Here is a 12,244-nt window from a genome sequence, read left to right as displayed (position 1 = left end):
GTATTACTAACATTTATTTTAGCTTATAGAGGGAGAAGTGTGACCCTATATATATAATAAGCTTGGCAGGGATTTTTTTTAAAAAGTGAGCCAGTGCTGAAAGTGCAATGGGAGAAAAAGTGTGAAGGAGGCGTGTATAGTTATTTTACTTCAAATCTATAATACTATATACTAAATTTTTGTTTTTTAATTAGAGACATGGAACATGTATATTATATAAGTCCAATAGATAGTATATATGTGTAATAATTATAAATAAAGCCTAAAGCCCAACTTATAGTGATTTTGTGTAGAGGGAGAATAGATTAGTTTCAAATGGTTATAGAATAGAATTGAGATCAAAGGCACTATTTAATCCCAATGGGTGCACTGTTTTAAATTTGAAAATTAGTTCTGCTTCTTTTTTTATAAGTGTTTTTTCTACATTTCCCCCTCTTGGATTTTGTTGAATTTTTTTCATACCCCAGAAGTGAAAGCATTTAAGATCTCCAGAGTGTATTTCAGTGAAGTGTTTGTACAATATAGTTTTAGTAGTCTTATGCTCAATATTCCAGATATGTTCTCTTATTCGATCTTTGAGTGTACGACTAGTTTGACCTATGTAAAATAAATCACATGAGCATTTTATGCAGTATATTACATTTGAGTCACTACATTTTATGGTATCTTTGATAATGAATGTGAATAGTTGATTGGTAGAAACTATCTTTTTGTTTTTACTGCTGTGTTTGCAAGATTTGCACTTATAGCATGGATAAAATCCAAATATTTTTTCATTATTCAGATCAATATCAGTAAAATTATTCTTTTTTCTTTTAAATTCACTCGGTGATAGATAGCTTTTAAGATTTTTTGCTTTCTTAAATATGAGATCTGGCTTTTTTTTGACTATAGTTCCAAGTATGGGGTCTTGTACAATATAGTGCCAGTGTTTAGTAAGGATGGTTCTGATTTCTTTATGATGTGAATTGTATTCAGTAATGAAAGGAATGAAGTTTTGTTCACTAGGGGAGAGTGAGTTCTCTGTATAATTATTTTTGGTTTGTTTGGAATGTTTATGTAATAAATCAGATCTATTTATTTTTCTCACAGATGTAATGGTGTTCTGGATTTTTTTCTTATTGTATCCTTTCTCTGTGAATCTATCAAGTAAAATGTTGGATTGTGTGTCATAAGATTCTAAGTCAGAACAATTCTTTCTGACTCTGAGCATTTGACTTTTTGGGATATTGTCCTTCCACCTATTTAGGTGGCAGCTTTGATAATGAATAAAATTGTTTGAATCTATGGTTTTGAAATAGGTTCTGGTTTTTACTAAATCATCTACAATTTCTACCTCAATATCTAAGAAATGTATCAATTTCATACTGTGTTCATGTGTAAATGTCAAGCCTAGATCATTAGTGTTAATATCTTCCAGAAATAATTCTAGGATCTCATAGTCACCCCTCCAGACCAGGAATATATCATCGATATATCTTTTGTAGAGCACAAGGTTCGCTCCCCATTGGCCATTAGTTATAAATGATTCTTCAAAGAGGCCCATAAACAGGTTCGCATAACTGGGAGCGAACCTTGTGCCCATAGCGGTACCCCTGGTCTGGAGGAAGAATTCGTTATTAAACATAAAACTATTATTCTTTAAAATGAAGTCTATACTGTCTAAAATAAATTTATTTTGTTCATACAGTAAATTATGGTCTTTATCTAAATAGTGAGAAATGGCTTTTAATCCAAGGTTGTGGTCGATATTTGTATATAATGAATTAACATCACATGTAACCATAGTGTAATTGTTTTGCCATTTTATTTCGTTTAGGATATTTAGAAAGTGGGTGGAATCTTTTAAGTATGATGGTAGCTGTGTGACATAATTTTGAAGATAATGATCAACATATTGAGAAAGATTGGAGGATATTGATTCAATTCCAGATATAATGGGGCGTCCTGGGGGTTTAGTGAGATGTTTATGAATTTTTGGCAAAAAGTAGAAAGTAGGGTTTTTTGGAAAATCTATTTTGAGAAAATTAAATTCAGAATCTGTGATGACCCCAGAGGTCTTGGCCTTATCTAGCAGTATATTTAGTTTCTTTTTTTGAGATTGTATAGGGTTATGTTTGAGGCTGATATAGGTGGTGTTATCATGTAAAAGTCTATATGATTCATCTAAATAATATTGTACATCCATAATTACAATACCCCCGCCTTTATCGGCGGGTTTTATTATAATTTCTTTATTATCTTGCAGTGATTTTAATATCTTACGTTCATTTGGTTTGAGGTTATCTTTTATTTTATTATTGGTTTCTAATTTATCGAGATCTTCTTTAACTTTAGTTTCAAAGTTTTTAATAAAATCACCTTTTTCTTGCATAGGATAAAAAGATGATTTTTCTTTCAAATTAGAATGTGTATATTTGCTAGTTTTATTTTGTGTTCTAGTTAAAGGGGTAGTCAGAAAATATTTTTTCAGAGTTAGTTTGCGAACAAATTGATTGACATTTATTAGAGTTTCAAACTTGTTCATTTTACAAGTCGGTGCAAAAGTCAGACCTTTTTTCAGAATTTTTTCTTCTTCTATATTTATTTTGTATTTGCTTAAATTAAATATACCAGTTTTTTTATCTGTTTTTGGGTTGGTTATCTGAGTCTTTTTTGTGGGTTTTCTCCCTCTTCTCCCTCTCTTTCTCTTTTTCCTTTTGGGGTTCCCCAAATAGAATTTTGGGTTCTTATAGTGTCTTTTTGATGTCCTGTGTGTTGTGGATTGTGCCCTAAAAAATGACTATTTGTTTCATGAGGAGAGTTTTCTTGAATATTTGCTATTGGTTCAAATTTATTTGATAATGGAATCCTCCAATTATTTGTATTGGTTCTTTCTTTATATAAAGATTTATTTGTTTCTGAATTATTGTATCTATTGTAGTAGGGTCAATAGTAATTGTTAGTGAATTTAAAAGAAAAAAGAATAATTTTACTGATATTGATCTGAATAATGAAAAAATATTTGGATTTTATCCATGCTATAAGTGCAAATCTTGCAAACACAGCAGTAAAAACAAAAAGATAGTTTCTACCAATCAACTATTCACATTCATTATCAAAGATACCATAAAATGTAGTGACTCAAATGTAATATACTGCATAAAATGCTCATGTGATTTATTTTACATAGGTCAAACTAGTCGTACACTCAAAGATCGAATAAGAGAACATATCTGGAATATTGAGCATAAGACTACTAAAACTATATTGTACAAACACTTCACTGAAATACACTCTGGAGATCTTAAATGCTTTCACTTCTGGGGTATGAAAAAAATTCAACAAAATCCAAGAGGGGGAAATGTAGAAAAAACACTTATAAAAAAAGAAGCAGAACTAATTTTCAAATTTAAAACAGTGCACCCATTGGGATTAAATAGTGCCTTTGATCTCAATTCTATTCTATAACCATTTGAAACTAATCTATTCTCCCTCTACACAAAATCACTATAAGTTGGGCTTTAGGCTTTATTTATAATTATTACACATATATACTATCTATTGGACTTATATAATATACATGTTCCATGTCTCTAATTAAAAAACAAAAATTTAGTATATAGTATTATAGATTTGAAGTAAAATAACTATACACGCCTCCTTCACACTTTTTCTCCCATTGCACTTAAAGCACTGGCTCACTTTTTTAAAAAAATCCCTGCCAAGCTTATTATATATATAGGGTCACACTTCTCCCTCTATAAGCTAAAATAAATGTTAGTAATACACCATATATGAGAATTTCTAATATGTATATATTTTATACAATCAATGTATAACCATCTACTGACAATTTTATATCTCTCCATATTACACATATAGATGTCATGTGTGGAGCTATACATGAATGAATACCGTATATACAAAAATTATTTTTATATCTTTTTTATTATTATGTTCTAGTATCCAGATATAAATGTCTTTATATACTATTGATATATACATGAAAGATTGCTATTTACTGACTCACCTGTATATATTACTAATACATGCTTTCAATATTGACAAACCAATCATCTTGAGGCTAGTATAGAGTTAACTATGACCTCACACTATCACACCTGATGCTGAGTACACATCCCTCTATAAAAAGCGTCAATTACCCTTAGTAAGCATCTTGATAAAGGCAGCTAACACTGCCGAAACGCGTAGATTTGCTTACTTTTATTACATACTATTTTACACTGATTGTCATATGTTACTAGTCACAGGTTCATTTCGACCTCTATGATAAAAATAGAGAGAGATATATGATTAATCCCTGTGTGTGACTTTCTCTCAGTGCTGTTCTATAACCTTTCCTTCTCACGGCACAAAAAACAGGTTCATTTCTACCTCTTTGAAAGCTTTTGAGGTAGATGTATGAGTAATTCCTGTGTGCCCATCGATTGCATTATATCTGCATTATAGCAATAACTCTCTGCTGCATAGAAAAATCATCTACAATACACAGCGGATATTGCACAGGCCGGAGCCTACTTCTAAAGAAGACATTTTATATACATTGGGGAGGAGAAAGACGGATCGACATTGAGCTGTTTCAAACAGTTGAAGATTTGTCATCACTGACTTTTTGAAAAACTCGTCGGACACTTGCAAGTATTACTAGGGATATAAAGTGTCTATTTTTTATTGAGACTTTCTTGTTTCAAATTTGTATCTACCTCTGGCTCACAGGATTGGAGGACTCTGACTAGTCAGGTCACGTGATGCACACAGCTCACGGCTCGTTTTTTCATAACTGCTACTAACGGCTAACAGATTGGACTCACTCGATATTTGCTCCTGATACAAGAGCGGTTTGACACTATTAGCTCTTTGTTACTATACTGTTTTTTGGCTGATCGATATATTGCCTTTATTTACATCTCTGCCTAATCAAAGCTATATTTATGTTTTAGATACTTATGCTACAATATTGCATTTATTGTTTTTTAAATAGTTACATTGAATGTATATAGCTTAATTCTCAGCTATATTTTAACTCAATTGATGCCGGCATCTTATATGTATTTTTAACCATCTGTGTATAGTGTATATTATGGTATTCATTACTACGAAATCCACATATGAATAATACATATTTTTTATTAAAACCTTTTATATATCACTTGGCTTTATTCTTTTTAAACTAACAGAACAAATTACCACAGACATTCGTATCTGGTGAGCTCCCATATAGAGCGCTTATCCCACCCCCCTTTCTCATATTACACATCTATAGTCAGTATATGGAGATTTACTAGACTATTTAAGGGATTTAAGCTTACACCATTGTTTAGCACTCACACCACAACTCTTTTCTTTCAGTACCTTAATCTCCAGGTGTTTGTAGTTGCTTTTCTATAAAAATATATATTCACTAAAAAATATTTTTGATACAAAATAGAAATATTATTATTATCACTTTCTTATATATATATATATATACACATATATTTTTTAACTTTCACTTTTTTAACTTTCACTTTTTTTTCTCTATCTTTCAACGATGGAATTATTTCTATTTAGAGACAACATTCTCTCTGAAATCCAAATTAAAGACTTTGACATACAAGATTCACCACCACCAGATGATATTAATTTACATAACACATGTAAAGAATTAGAAGATACATTACTAAAAGAAATAAAACACTCAGTAGAACTATCTTACACCCAAAAATATATAGAATCTAAAATGGTCCCTAGAGGACTTCGTTTGAAAAAAGATTGCACTTTTGAGTTAAATGAAGACCTACTTAGTGAATGGTATAACATTTTAGAAAATGCTTCATTAGATCTGCTGAAAGTACTAATTAAATCAAGAGATCGCTCACTAGCTCAAATGAAAAAGGAGATTGAACTATTCAAAGACAAATTGAAACCTTTCAGTAACGATAAAGAATATATAAATAAACAACATATTATGATTAAAAATATTACAGAATTTAAACAAATGTTATTAGAAGGAAAAAACAATAAATTTAAAAGGGATATAGAAGATTACAAGAATGCTAAAAAAACTGACAGTACCTTACCACCAAACAATGTAGAAGAAGACGAGAATGATATCATTCCTTGTTCTTCGTCTTCATTAGAACATGTAGAAAAATCTCTTGTAAACATTAATACATCTAATACTAATACAAACACACTGATTTTTAGTAAACATAAAACAGGAAAAGATAAGAGAGGGACACACAGCAAAGAACATGACAATACACATAGTGATAGAAATCAAAAAATCCCTAGAAACTACAACTACCCTAATCAATCTTACATTCATAAAGATCAACCCATATCGGAACATAGAAGATTTAATAAATCAGACAACTTTAGTAACTCTAACAACTATAACAGAAATCATTATAATGACAGAAATGACTATGACTACAGATCAAATTGGCAAAGACATGACCATAATGATTATACATATAAAAATAATGACTATCGCACTGAACACCAGTATGGTGAAAATAGATATAATCCTAACAATTACTATAGACCCTACTACAATAGATACAATAATTCAGAAACAAATAAATCTTTATATAAAGAAAGAACCAATACAAATAATTGGAGGATTCCATTATCAAATAAATTTGAACCAATAGCAAATATTCAAGAAAACTCTCCTCATGAAACAAATAGTCATTTTTTAGGGCACAATCCACAACACACAGGACATCAAAAAGACACTATAAGAACCCAAAATTCTATTTGGGGAACCCCAAAAGGAAAAAGAGAAAGAGAGGGAGAAGAGGGAGAAAACCCACAAAAAAGACTCAGATAACCAACCCAAAAACAGATAAAAAAACTGGTATATTTAATTTAAGCAAATACAAAATAAATATAGAAGAAGAAAAAATTCTGAAAAAAGGTCTGACTTTTGCACCGACTTGTAAAATGAACAAGTTTGAAACTCTAATAAATGTCAATCAATTTGTTCGCAAACTAACTCTGAAAAAATATTTTCTGACTACCCCTTTAACTAGAACACAAAATAAAACTAGCAAATATACACATTCTAATTTGAAAGAAAAATCATCTTTTTATCCTATGCAAGAAAAAGGTGATTTTATTAAAAACTTTGAAACTAAAGTTAAAGAAGATCTCGATAAATTAGAAACCAATAATAAAATAAAAGATAACCTCAAACCAAATGAACGTAAGATATTAAAATCACTGCAAGATAATAAAGAAATTATAATAAAACCCGCCGATAAAGGCGGGGGTATTGTAATTATGGATGTACAATATTATTTAGATGAATCATATAGACTTTTACATGATAACACCACCTATATCAGCCTCAAACATAACCCTATACAATCTCAAAAAAAGAAACTAAATATACTGCTAGATAAGGCCAAGACCTCTGGGGTCATCACAGATTCTGAATTTAATTTTCTCAAAATAGATTTTCCAAAAAACCCTACTTTCTACTTTTTGCCAAAAATTCATAAACATCTCACTAAACCCCCAGGACGCCCCATTATATCTGGAATTGAATCAATATCCTCCAATCTTTCTCAATATGTTGATCATTATCTTCAAAATTATGTCACACAGCTACCATCATACTTAAAAGATTCCACCCACTTTCTAAATATCCTAAACGAAATAAAATGGCAAAACAATTACACTATGGTTACATGTGATGTTAATTCATTATATACAAATATCGACCACAACCTTGGATTAAAAGCCATTTCTCACTATTTAGATAAAGACCATAATTTACTGTATGAACAAAATAAATTTATTTTAGACAGTATAGACTTCATTTTAAAGAATAATAGTTTTATGTTTAATAACGAATTCTTCCTCCAGACCAGGGGTACCGCTATGGGCACAAGGTTCGCTCCCAGTTATGCGAACCTGTTTATGGGCCTCTTTGAAGAATCATTTATAACTAATGGCCAATGGGGAGCGAACCTTGTGCTCTACAAAAGATATATCGATGATATATTCCTGGTCTGGAGGGGTGACTATGAGATCCTAGAATTATTTCTGGAAGATATTAACACTAATGATCTAGGCTTGACATTTACACATGAACACAGTATGAAATTGATACATTTCTTAGATATTGAGGTAGAAATTGTAGATGATTTAGTAAAAACCAGAACCTATTTCAAAACCATAGATTCAAACAATTTTATTCATTATCAAAGCTGCCACCTAAATAGGTGGAAGGACAATATCCCAAAAAGTCAAATGCTCAGAGTCAGAAAGAATTGTTCTGACTTAGAATCTTATGACACACAATCCAACATTTTACTTGATAGATTCACAGAGAAAGGATACAATAAGAAAAAAATCCAGAACACCATTACATCTGTGAGAAAAATAAATAGATCTGATTTATTACATAAACATTCCAAACAAACCAAAAATAATTATACAGAGAACTCACTCTCCCCTAGTGAACAAAACTTCATTCCTTTCATTACTGAATACAATTCACATCATAAAGAAATCAGAACCATCCTTACTAAACACTGGCACTATATTGTACAAGACCCCATACTTGGAACCATAGTCAAAAAAAAGCCAGATCTCATATTTAAGAAAGCAAAAAATCTTAAAAGCTATCTATCACCGAGTGAATTTAAAAGAAAAAAGAATAATTTTACTGATATTGATCTGAATAATGAAAAAATATTTGGATTTTATCCATGCTATAAGTGCAAATCTTGCAAACACAGCAGTAAAAACAAAAAGATAGTTTCTACCAATCAACTATTCACATTCATTATCAAAGATACCATAAAATGTAGTGACTCAAATGTAATATACTGCATAAAATGCTCATGTGATTTATTTTACATAGGTCAAACTAGTCGTACACTCAAAGATCGAATAAGAGAACATATCTGGAATATTGAGCATAAGACTACTAAAACTATATTGTACAAACACTTCACTGAAATACACTCTGGAGATCTTAAATGCTTTCACTTCTGGGGTATGAAAAAAATTCAACAAAATCCAAGAGGGGGAAATGTAGAAAAAACACTTATAAAAAAAGAAGCAGAACTAATTTTCAAATTTAAAACAGTGCACCCATTGGGATTAAATAGTGCCTTTGATCTCAATTCTATTCTATAACCATTTGAAACTAATCTATTCTCCCTCTACACAAAATCACTATAAGTTGGGCTTTAGGCTTTATTTATAATTATTACACATATATACTATCTATTGGACTTATATAATATACATGTTCCATGTCTCTAATTAAAAAACAAAAATTTAGTATATAGTATTATAGATTTGAAGTAAAATAACTATACACGCCTCCTTCACACTTTTTCTCCCATTGCACTTAAAGCACTGGCTCACTTTTTTAAAAAAATCCCTGCCAAGCTTATTATATATATAGGGTCACACTTCTCCCTCTATAAGCTAAAATAAATGTTAGTAATACACCATATATGAGAATTTCTAATATGTATATATTTTATACAATCAATGTATAACCATCTACTGACAATTTTATATCTCTCCATATTACACATATAGATGTCATGTGTGGAGCTATACATGAATGAATACCGTATATACAAAAATTATTTTTATATCTTTTTTATTATTATGTTCTAGTATCCAGATATAAATGTCTTTATATACTATTGATATATACATGAAAGATTGCTATTTACTGACTCACCTGTATATATTACTAATACATGCTTTCAATATTGACAAACCAATCATCTTGAGGCTAGTATAGAGTTAACTATGACCTCACACTATCACACCTGATGCTGAGTACACATCCCTCTATAAAAAGCGTCAATTACCCTTAGTAAGCATCTTGATAAAGGCAGCTAACACTGCCGAAACGCGTAGATTTGCTTACTTTTATTACATACTATTTTACACTGATTGTCATATGTTACTAGTCACAGGTTCATTTCGACCTCTATGATAAAAATAGAGAGAGATATATGATTAATCCCTGTGTGTGACTTTCTCTCAGTGCTGTTCTATAACCTTTCCTTCTCACGGCACAAAAAACAGGTTCATTTCTACCTCTTTGAAAGCTTTTGAGGTAGATGTATGAGTAATTCCTGTGTGCCCATCGATTGCATTATATCTGCATTATAGCAATAACTCTCTGCTGCATAGAAAAATCATCTACAATACACAGCGGATATTGCACAGGCCGGAGCCTACTTCTAAAGAAGAAATTTTATATACATTGGGGAGGAGAAAGACGGATCGACATTGAGCTGTTTCAAACAGTTGAAGATTTGTCATCACTGACTTTTCGAAAAACTCGTCGGACACTTGCAAGTATTACTAGGGATATAAAGTGTCTATTTTTTATTGAGACTTTCTTGTTTCAAATTTGTATCTACCTCTGGCTCACAGGATTGGAGGACTCTGACTAGTCAGGTCACGTGATGCACACAGCTCACGGCTCGTTTTTTCATAACTGCTACTAACGGCTAACAGATTGGACTCACTCGATATTTGCTCCTGATACAAGAGCGGTTTGACACTATTAGCTCTTTGTTACTATACTGTTTTTTGGCTGATCGATATATTGCCTTTATTTACATCTCTGCCTAATCAAAGCTATATTTATGTTTTAGATACTTATGCTACAATATTGCATTTATTGTTTTTTAAATAGTTACATTGAATGTATATAGCTTAATTCTCAGCTATATTTTAACTCAATTGATGCCGGCATCTTATATGTATTTTTAACCATCTGTGTATAGTGTATATTATGGTATTCATTACTACGAAATCCACATATGAATAATACATATTTTTTATTAAAACCTTTTATATATCACTTGGCTTTATTCTTTTTAAACTAACAGAACAAATTACCACAGACATTCGTATCTGGTGAGCTCCCATATAGAGCGCTTATCCCACCCCCCTTTCTCATATTACACATCTATAGTCAGTATATGGAGATTTACTAGACTATTTAAGGGATTTAAGCTTACACCATTGTTTAGCACTCACACCACAACTCTTTTCTTTCAGTACCTTAATCTCCAGGTGTTTGTAGTTGCTTTTCTATAAAAATATATATTCACTAAAAAATATTTTTGATACAAAATAGAAATATTATTATTATCACTTTCTTATATATATATATATATATATACACATATATTTTTTAACTTTCACTTTTTTAACTTTCACTTTTTTTTCTCTATCTTTCAACGATGGAATTATTTCTATTTAGAGACAACATTCTCTCTGAAATCCAAATTAAAGACTTTGACATACAAGATTCACCACCACCAGATGATATTAATTTACATAACACATGTAAAGAATTAGAAGATACATTACTAAAAGAAATAAAACACTCAGTAGAACTATCTTACACCCAAAAATATATAGAATCTAAAATGGTCCCTAGAGGACTTCGTTTGAAAAAAGATTGCACTTTTGAGTTAAATGAAGACCTACTTAGTGAATGGTATAACATTTTAGAAAATGCTTCATTAGATCTGCTGAAAGTACTAATTAAATCAAGAGATCGCTCACTAGCTCAAATGAAAAAGGAGATTGAACTATTCAAAGACAAATTGAAACCTTTCAGTAACGATAAAGAATATATAAATAAACAACATATTATGATTAAAAATATTACAGAATTTAAACAAATGTTATTAGAAGGAAAAAACAATAAATTTAAAAGGGATATAGAAGATTACAAGAATGCTAAAAAAACTGACAGTACCTTACCACCAAACAATGTAGAAGAAGACGAGAATGATATCATTCCTTGTTCTTCGTCTTCATTAGAACATGTAGAAAAATCTCTTGTAAACATTAATACATCTAATACTAATACAAACACACTGATTTTTAGTAAACATAAAACAGGAAAAGATAAGAGAGGGACACACAGCAAAGAACATGACAATACACATAGTGATAGAAATCAAAAAATCCCTAGAAACTACAACTACCCTAATCAATCTTACATTCATAAAGATCAACCCATATCGGAACATAGAAGATTTAATAAATCAGACAACTTTAGTAACTCTAACAACTATAACAGAAATCATTATAATGACAGAAATGACTATGACTACAGATCAAATTGGCAAAGACATGACCATAATGATTATACATATAAAAATAATGACTATCGCACTAAACACCAGTATGGTGAAAATAGATATAATCCTAACAATTACTATAGACCCTACTACAATAGATACAATAA

Source organism: Bombina bombina, chromosome 5 (genome assembly GCF_027579735.1).
Source record: "Bombina bombina isolate aBomBom1 chromosome 5, aBomBom1.pri, whole genome shotgun sequence".
NCBI classification, from domain to species: Eukaryota; Metazoa; Chordata; class Amphibia; order Anura; family Bombinatoridae; genus Bombina; species Bombina bombina.
Note: the sequence above shows the minus strand (reverse complement) of the source record.